The sequence below is a fragment of the Pteropus vampyrus genome, unplaced genomic scaffold (genome assembly GCF_000151845.1).
Source record: "Pteropus vampyrus isolate Shadow unplaced genomic scaffold, Pvam_2.0 Scaffold69, whole genome shotgun sequence".
Classification (NCBI taxonomy): Eukaryota; Metazoa; Chordata; class Mammalia; order Chiroptera; family Pteropodidae; genus Pteropus; species Pteropus vampyrus.
In genome coordinates this window covers 3,913,193-3,923,032 of record NW_011888850.1, presented here as the reverse complement: position 1 = coordinate 3,923,032, position 9,840 = coordinate 3,913,193, and the positions used below count along the sequence as shown (strand labels likewise).

Below are 9,840 nucleotides of genomic sequence, written 5' to 3'. Positions count from 1 at the left end.
GAGAGGGGAGAGAGAGGGGGCAGAGAAAATGATAATGAATGCAAGTGTGAGAACTGTGATGGGATCAGTAGCCAAAGAAGTAGTTCTTTGGTGTCCTGGCCAGTGGAGAAGGTTGTAAAGGTGCAAAGAGATGTTTGAGCTCCAGGGTTAAGGGTTAGGAGTTAGGGGATGGAAGGGTTTGTCATTTCTGAAACTCCCATTTTCTTGAACATTCAGTTCACTCATATTTAAGACTTTCAAAGAGGGCCTGATTCTCAAATGGCCACTACTCTTCAGTGCCTGAGTAACATAATAAAAAGGAAGGATGTGTTAAGGTCCAACTTCCTGTGCCACACGATGAAAATACTTCATCTTTGCACCCTCATCTTCCCCTTTTCAGTTTTAAATGACCATTTATAGGAACTTGCTTTAGGAGTTAAAGATGCAGTTTTTCAAGGCTATTTACTAGATATGGAGATGTGTATTTCGCTAAGAGCCAATGGAAATTTTATGTTTCTGTACAAGGTAGAAAATATATTAGGGTAGCACAAATCTTACCCTGATGCTCTGGAATTCTTTCCGTTATTCATTTTGTCATGTGTACATCAGAATTCTGGAAACTCAGTTTTGATAGTTTTACTTTAGTTATCTCTTAGGCATTTCTCTTTCAATATTGGTCACTAATACATGATTAAAAGAGTTTCTCTTAGATGTCTATGTTAAGTTTGCTTATTAGAATGTTTAAAAGTAATTTCGAATGTGACATTTTAAATAATATGTTACTGTTATAGTGTGAGACCAAATCTAATACCGTTACACTGTTTTGGTGGTTGACATCATGAATATGATAGAGAAAATAAAACCAGTAGTGTATGGATGTAGACTTATGTTTGTGTGAACATGATTACAGTGTGATTAATGCATTTGTGGTGGGATAGTGTTTTACTTTAAGAAATGCCTGTTCCCACTAAGGGAAATGTCGAAAGAACTGTAAAGACTGATTTAAGGCAACTTTTATTCCATTATATGAGAGTGTCACATGAGTACTATTTTGTTTTACTACAGTTAACATTTTTGTTGATGGAATTGCCTGTTTAGAGTATTATTTTAATAACCAGATCAGAGTAGAGTTTATCATTACTCCAAAAATAGATGTCACCCTTTTCAGGATATTCTAAGTCTAGGTCTGATTTTTTTTCTCTTTTTTTAGGTAAGAAATTTTGAATTTAAGAAATAACAGAGAGACCTCTGGGTGCATGCTTTTAAAGCTTGACAGCTCCCACAATAGCCAGTTTGCTATTTGGATCCAGTTATGCATTTGCAGATAGTATCATAAAAAGGTTATGAGACTCTTTATCCTCTGATCTCCACAGACTACAGGTGTTTCAAGTGGCCTTTATTTGAGTAATTTAACTGACAGCTCAGAATTACATAGTATTTAAATTATTTGCTGGTGCTAACTTCTGTATACTTTACCCATCTCTCTCTCTCTCTTTAGTCAGATAGTATACTTGCATAATGTATGAAATAATGTATGTATCAGCACTTTAAAAGTTATCTTATTGACATTTCCAATATTTTATATTATTAAAGCAAATTACATATTAAAACACATGAAATATTAGAACATTAAAATTTTGGAGATTATAAATTTGGCTTACATTTTATTTTCAGAGCATATTTTCAAGAGGTATAGATACGAGAAAAAATATTTTTTAAAGAAATGAAACAAGTGAAACTGGTTTTCATTTTTCTTTTTAACGTATTCAGAGATGGTTGTTAAAATTTTATGTTTGACTGTAATTAAAATCTTTTTTGAGGTAGGGAAGGTTTCAAGAATAAAATGTTCTCAGCAGTTTTTTCAAAATTTTCATACAAAACTGTTTGGATTGTGCATGATGATTTGCGTAATTCTAATGTATTGGGTAATAGTACAAGGTTAGATTTAAAATTACTGAACATAGAGGAAGAGTTGGTTTCAGTTTGAATTTTAGAGATATTGCTGGCTTACTTAGTTCTTTCTTTGAAACTGAGAACGGAGATATTGGTAGTGGTGATCGTAATTAACAGTTAAGTGCTCTTAAAATGCATGACACTATGCTAGAATTCCGAGGTAGAGAAAATAAGGAACTGGTGTTTAAAATCCCTTGCCTTCAGAAAAAAAGGATATAAAGTCAAAAGATAATGCCTTTCAAAATATGTTGTGTGGGCATTTTTTCTTTGTAGTTCATGTGCCTGTGATTCAAATCATTATATGTCATGCGTGTGAAATGTTTTGACATTTCAACTGCTTGTTACAGGTATACAGATATACTCTTATCAATTTAATATTTTCTTTCTCATTATTTTTCTTTCTGATTATAACAGTTTTGGGTTTCTCTTTTAATATTTCCCTCTTCTTCTCATTCCTTCCCCCTTAAAAAGAAAAAACATTCTATAGAAATGCAAAAACCATAGAGGCTATCATTCTTAATTCGCATTTAATGATACGCTTGAAAAAGTGGCTATATAGTTTGACTGTTATTTATATTTCTGTGGAATCAGTGTGTTAAATCTTGAAAGCTTACACTTTTTATAAGTGTTGAATTCTTTTGTTTATGAATAGAAAAAGGGTTACAGATTTTTGTTGTTAAAGGGAAATTTTGAACTGGCATATGGTACTGCAGGCGACCTTTAATTTTTTTTTACAATAATGGAAGAACAGGTTTAGCCTGGATTATTAGAATCAAAGGATAATCCCAAGTCTTGTCCATTTAATCTTCTTCGACATCCAAATATTTTGACTAGGACTAAGCAGCAAGAATAGTCTTGATTTATGTGAGTTTTTCCTCCATGCAGTCAAAGTGAGAGGAACCAACCACTGCCCCACCAGCCTCTTTCATTTGTTTAATTATCTTTTGACTATTGGAGTGTTAGTGGTTTGCAATCAGATATTCTCATTCATTTGTTTTTAGGACAACACATTTAAAAAGGAAAGCTGTAAGAGTATGTTGATTTTTTTTTTATTAAATTAGAAAATGAAACCAGTGTTAAAAGAAATAGTGGATATCAGGATTTCGAAAAATCAAAACTAAACCAAACCAAGCAATAAACAAAGTGGCTATATGGTTTCTGTCAAGTGACCTTGAGATTTTGTTCATCTGGCAGTCCTGTATTGAAATATTACATTTTTTCATGTTGAGGATTTCCAGAACATTTTTTCTAAACCTTTGCACATTATAATCGACAATCTCTTTAGGGGCACTAAGTAAAGAATGCAATTCAGTTGAAATGAAGGTAGAATTTTTTTCAGTGCTGAGAATAGTATGGTTTGATTTCCACTTTTCCAAAGTTCCATTTATAGTTTGGTCAACATTTTGGCTTTATTTTTTCTATGAATATTATTTATAGTATATCTAGTGTCCCATAACTTTCTTCTGGTGCATTGCCTGAGTATGTAAAGGGAAGAGTGCCACCTACTGAGTCACCAATAGTCACCTACTTCTTTAGCACCTGGATTTTCCTGCAGAGCAAGAACAAGCTTGACCCATTTTGGCAGTAAGAACTAATGAGCATAATGTTGATATGAGAACATTTATCTCAAAATGAAATCAGTCTATGACACCTTTAAGAGTTTCTTTTCTAGAAATAAGAAAATGTGTTTGTAAATCAAGGGACCAGAAATTTACAGTTTCTTGTTTGAGTCAAATAACAGAATTAAGATGTGATGTTAGGAAAATTATTTACCTATCTGAAGCATATGATAGCCTACTTTTTCTTGGGAGGGAGTTTTTGGCTGGCTTCTTTTCCACATGGCTTTCCATTGGAAGTATTTTCATTCAGATTACTAAACTAAGACTCTTGATAGTATATGCAGTTTTTATAGTTATTCAATCCAAATTATCATTGATTTTCTTTTTTAAAAAAAGAATCTAAATATACTAAAAAAATGTGTGTAGAAAATTTCCAAATGGGTTTATCTCTATGTTACCAGCATTAAAGTATTACTAGAAAGAAGACAGAAACAACAGAGTTGGAAAATCCTCTGGTGATTTGAAACACAGTTCAGTTGTCTCTCATAAATTTAAGATTAAGTGTCATATATGGGTGATAAAAGTGGCATAGGCTAGTTTTTATATACTCATTATTCACTTAGTTTGTCTTTTTCAATTAAAGCCAAGTCTATTTTTTTCATTCCATTGAGTTTACATTTCTTTTTCAATCACATGCTGAACACATTATAATAGATGCTGCCTAACAGTGAATATAGTGTAAATCTCAGACTAATGTGTATTCACTGTGGCTTCTTTGAAAATGCTTGGTAAAAACATTTTGATTATTATAAGGTGCTATTTATCAAGAGTCATCTTTTAGAGGTGAAAGATGTTCATCCCTATCCTTCAACAGCCCAATTTTCTACCAAAATAAATCATTTAAGCCTCCAAAACCAATTTTGAAAATTTCATCAGATAATTGGATTGTAAGACTCAGGTATGTTTTCTATAAGAACTCCTTGTGCTTGTTCACGTCTCTTTTTCCATGTTCAAAAAGTCCACAGTGCAACTATAACCTGTAAAAGTGCTAGGTAATCAAGAGAAAGACATTGATTAGAGCAATCAATAGCTTTTCAATTAGCCATTTTCCAGCTTTGAGCATTTGGCTCCATTGATCAACATGTGCCCAGTTTAATTGATTTTTATGTTTTCACCAGCAGGTGTTGGGTCAGACCATACCCCTTTTATCAGAGAAGAAAAGCATGACTTTTTGTTCTGATTTCAGCTTAAATTTGGCTGGGATCCTTACTACATTAGATTTGGTGGTAGCACCTCAGTGAATACAAACTGAAACCTGGCCCAAATCATAAGGGAGAGAAATGTGGAATTAAGTAGTAAAACTATTGGGGGAGTGGTGTGATTGGTTTTACACTTATTTTATTGATCTGGGGCTGAGCAAATGGTAGTGGATTCAGTTCAGTTCTTGCCTCCTTCTCCTATACAATTCAGGCCATCACAGAGGCTGTGTGTGTGTGTGTGTGTGTGTGTGTGCGTGTGTGCACGTGCACATGCATGCCACTCAGGGAGGTATTGCATGGTTGGAGAGCAGTGTGTGTGTGTGTGCATGTGCACATGCATGCCACTCAGGGAGGTATTGCGTGGTTGGAGAGCAGGCTGAAGACACCAGGTGTTACCTTCCTGACTTGTTTACAACCTCCAGCCTGGAAGTCCTATTCTGGGCTGTTTGCTTGTGGCGGATGGTGAGGGCAAGTGGTCAAACATCCGCTTTTCTTCAAGAGTGGGAACCTGTGCTATGTACTAAGTTTCAAGAAGCCAACAGTTTTTACTTTATTGTTTGCAAGAATTTAAAAATTGTTCTAACATTGTGTGGTTTCACCTTTTTGCTACGTATGGAAGTTGGTAGAAAGCAGTTAGCGTGTGTGTGTGTGTGTGTGTGTGTGTGTGTGTGCGCGCGCGCGCGCGCGCATGTGCATGTTAGATACCTGTCTTAGCCACTCAGGACTCTAGGGGAAGACGGGGTGGCGGTTTTTCTAGGGATCCACATGTTTAGGGAGTCTATAGGTACAGAAAAATGGGAAAAAAGAACAATTGAGTACCATTTGGTAGTTTGGTATGTGGTAAGCGGTTCCCTGAGGGTCTGAGGTGGCTATTGAGAGGTTTCTAACTTAAACTGAGGATTGCTGAGCCAACACATGATGCCATTTAAAAATTTTGTTTCTAGACCTTAACATTTATCTACAACGCAGTTGTAAATCTGATCTTTTTAGAGACCCTTTCCCCCAGATCTTTACAGTTGTACTGGGAGGTGAGGTTTGCTCCTGACAGTGCTGAAGGTGTAACAGGAGCAAAAATCCTCACCACATTTCCATTCACTGGGATAACTTTTTCCTCGCTGATAACTTGGGGGAAGAGGCTGACGCATAGGACTAAGTCTGGGGATGCCGGGGTGCTGACCTGCGGTCTATTATGCAACTGCGGGTGGGGCGTTGGGGATAGTTAGACCTGGTGCGTGGGGGGCACCCGCGAACTGCGCTTTCTCCTCCGGGGCGCGTTAGGTCCCCACTTTCTCCTCTCCTGTGATGTGTGCGCGTGTGCGTGGAGACGAGACCCCTCCTTCCGAGGAAGAGGAATTCTAACCAGGCCAAGAGGCGAGAGAGGAGGCAGGCTGACATTTCCTTGTAATCGAATTAGGGCCGTTCCCGAATTACAGGCAGCCTGGAGTCAGTGAAATCTACATACTAACCGAGGGACACGACCCCTAAGGGACGGTGGAAGAGGGCTACTGCGCTCGCTCGTTTACCGTTTGCAGGGCTATTCAGAGCACAATAAAAAGCTTCAAATCTCTTTTTCAACCAGCCAGAGGAGCGCTTGATTCGCTCAGGACTTTTATTGCTCGCTTTTGAAATATTACCCTGGCTCTGAGCTACAAAGCCGCGGATCCAGTCCCATTTGTCTGGCGAAGACGCTGCCTCCAACCTGGTGCTCCCCGCTCACAGCTCGGATGACGGAAACCCTGGGGTTTAAACACTCCGAGGGTCGAATGTCACGGACTGCGGAGCCCGAGCATCTCCCAGTAAAGCCCCAGTAACTTTTCAGCGTTCGCCCTGTCTCTGCGTTGGGACCCGGCCGCAGGCCTCCGGCACGTCCGCGGGTCTCCTGCGCCTGGGAGAGGCTCCTTTCGTTGGACTCAAAAATAAATGGGCTGAGTGGAGATTTTAAGAAAGAACCCAGATTTCAAAAACTTAAAAACTTAAACGAGTCAGTGGGCACCAGCAAACTAAGATTATTCAAAGAATCGCTTCCACCTTAAAGTTCTTATTTGTTAAAAAAGAAAGAAAACTGCAAAGCAGTTTCTACACTTTCTACCTCTCCTTTGAGAAGAACGTTTTTAAAAATCAATGTTCATCGAATGTTTTTAGTTGCCTTGAACCCTTTTTTTCTGGGACAAGTTTAGGGATAAATATATTAAGTCTACTCTAAAAAAGATCTTTTCCCTTGTCTAATCTCTGAATCTCCTCTCCCTGAAAAAAAAAAAACAACAAAAAACTAACATAGATATTTTTCCCCTGCAGTCTCACTCTCAACAAGTATTTCTTCATAAAATAGTAGCAGGGATCAGCATTTTAAAAATATGTTTTGGGGAGTGTTAGGAAATGCTGTATAGAACACTGCAGCTTTTTATGGTTTCTGTTTTTACAGAAATGAAATGACCTTTCAAAGAAATAACTCTTGGGCTGTAATTCGTTCTGTTATTGCTTCCGGAGATAGAAAATAGATCCCGTTTATTTAAACTCGGATTGTATAATGAAAATGTAAAATAGGCAATTAAATACTCGTGGATGAGGGAATTAAAGACAAACACTGAGTGAAAGTAACATTAAGCAGACTCTTCACCAATCATTGTGCCAGTGATTCTTACAAGTACAGAGTCCAGTTGGAAGAAAGAATCAGCATAAAGATGCTACCCCTTTTATTTCACTTCTTTGTAGACTTATTGTAACCATCTCAGAGAAGCCAATGATCTTTTCCATTTCAGCAGATATCTGAATGTCCAAAGGTAGTTGGCTCCTCTGGGTTCAAAATTTAAGGAGTTTAGAGGAGGGCACCTTTTTTTAAATGTTCATTATTTTAAACTCATTTTAGAAGTCTAACTTTTGCACCGGTATTGGATTTATGTTTCTGTGTACCCCTCTTCAAAAACATGGACAGCTCAAGGAAAGAGTTGCCGTGACACTTTGCTTTCATTTTGTTTTGATACTTACTTTTAACATTAGTCGTTAATGGACTTGAAAACAGAAAGCTATTTAAAAATATATATCAAGATTAAATTTTAATTCTTTCACTTGTCATATCGATTTAGTAAAAATCTTATTGTGAATGTGTAGAATAACAGTTTAATCACTTTTGCTCATTGGATCAAGATACTTTTGTAGTCAAGAATTTCAAATTGATTACATTCTATCTCAAATATTGGTTTGAAATTGTTAATTCTAAGTACAGTTGAAAGACTATTGTACTGGTTTTAATTCATTCATATAACATTATTGTATGTTTTGATATCAATGTGAGGAGATAAAGTAGGTAAGTAAAAAAAATAAAACATCTCTTCAATATGAAATATGGATGGTTTATAGTCATACCTACTTAATTTTTTAAATGATATCCTCTATTAGAGAACTCAAAATGAGATTTGAAATTCTGAATATAAAATTTAAAGTTGTACACTATTTCATGAAAAATAAGAATGGGGCTATTATAAAATACCAGTAAGGATTTGTAGGAATTTTATACTAGAGAGAACTAGAAAGAAGAAGAATGTAATTTGCTAAATTTTTAAAAAGGAAGCTATGTGGAAATGTTATATGAAGCCATAGAAATCTTATCTCTAGGTTACTACATTTTTAAATAGTGGATGAATCTATTTTTGCCACTTCTTCCTTTATTTAAAAAAATATTTCCAGGTGGTAATACCAAGGCAGGAAGCTAGAGCACACAAAACCACACAACTGATTATCTTTTTATTTGTGGATGGCTGGCTGGAGTGGGTGGGGCAGGTAGGAAGTAGGAGGGTTTGATTTAGGAATCTTGGCTAGGGAAAGGAATTTTTCATCTTTTAAAGCATGAAACATTGTGTATACCTGAAAATGGATTATACTGGGAAAAACAAGCCCTTGCCAGAGACATTAGCTTATATTGATATAATTTGTGAATGACCTGTTCATATAGGAACTTAGAAAATATTATAAAATGATAGTAACACATACATAACAGCTCTATGCTTGCTTTTATATGAGAGAATTTGTTTTATGGGGCACCACAGTTTATTAAAACTTGTGTGCTTCTTCTTGGTTTAATGATGCCAAACATCCAAATAGCATTTGCTGTGCTAAGCATAAGTAGTGCATACAAATTGTATTAGCTAAGTGGTGAACAGATTTGTCCAACTTAGTATTTGAAACATACTTCAACTGTTATGCTTTGGATTGATAAATAACTGTAACAAATTGTACAGATATTAACACTTATGGGTGGAAACAATCATTGTCCTATTTGTCTTCACAAAAAATGATTCTTTCTTATGATTTGTATCCTGTTTCTTATATTTCATGGTTTAGATGTTGAAACATTTGTAGCAGACACACTAAGAGGAGAAAATTTATCCAAGAAAGCAAAGGAAAAGAGAGAATCCCTTATTAAGAAGATAAAAGATGTAAAGTCTACGTAAGTCACTTACTTGCTTTTTATTACTAACTTTTTACTTAGAAGCAACTTTGTAATTAACATTTTAATAAAGAATTATGATAGAATTAAATTTTTAATGTTGCAATTTAACTGCTATTAAGTATTTTTAAAGGACAAAATATATTTCCACTATAATAATTAAAAAAATTAATATGCTTCTCTTAATATCATTTTTGAAGGTTCTTGAATATGTATGTTTCTAAGCATTCTAGCAAAATTCACTGTTTATTTTGATTAGTTGAGGATATATTTGGTTTAAATGATAAGACATAATTAGGTTGAGAATTTTAATATAAATATGGAAAATAACCTCCAGATACTGAAATGAATGAATGTAAGTTATAGGTATTAAAGATAAATTTTGATTTTACTACTGTAACTTTTGTTTTTAAAAATACTTTTATTATAAATCTATAAACCTTTGGTATTGTCATTTCAGGATAGGAAGTAGTTTTTTTAATGTATGTTTATAATATAGATTTTAAAATAGATATGAATTACTGCCACTGGTGGGACCTTGTTTTGATTTGTCACCCTCATTTAAAAATATAATGTTGTTTTATTTTGCAGCTATCTTCAGGAATTTCAAGACAAAGGTAAATTTTCAAGTTTGACAAAATTCTGA

General features: G+C 35.2%; 1 protein-coding gene across 4 annotated transcripts in view; it reads left to right on the top strand.

The window, feature by feature from the left end:
• Positions 1 to 9,092: 9,092 nt before the first annotated feature.
• The window catches only part of SKAP2 (src kinase associated phosphoprotein 2), a 158,002-nt gene continuing 157,254 nt past the window's right edge, over positions 9,093 to 9,840 (top strand). For all 4 annotated transcript variants that reach the window (XR_002780786.1, XM_023531503.1, XM_023531505.1 and 1 more), the window contains exons 1-2: positions 9,093 to 9,194; positions 9,786 to 9,811. The gene's annotated coding sequence lies outside the window, so the exon portion shown is untranslated. The remainder of the gene's footprint in view (positions 9,195 to 9,785; positions 9,812 to 9,840) is intronic.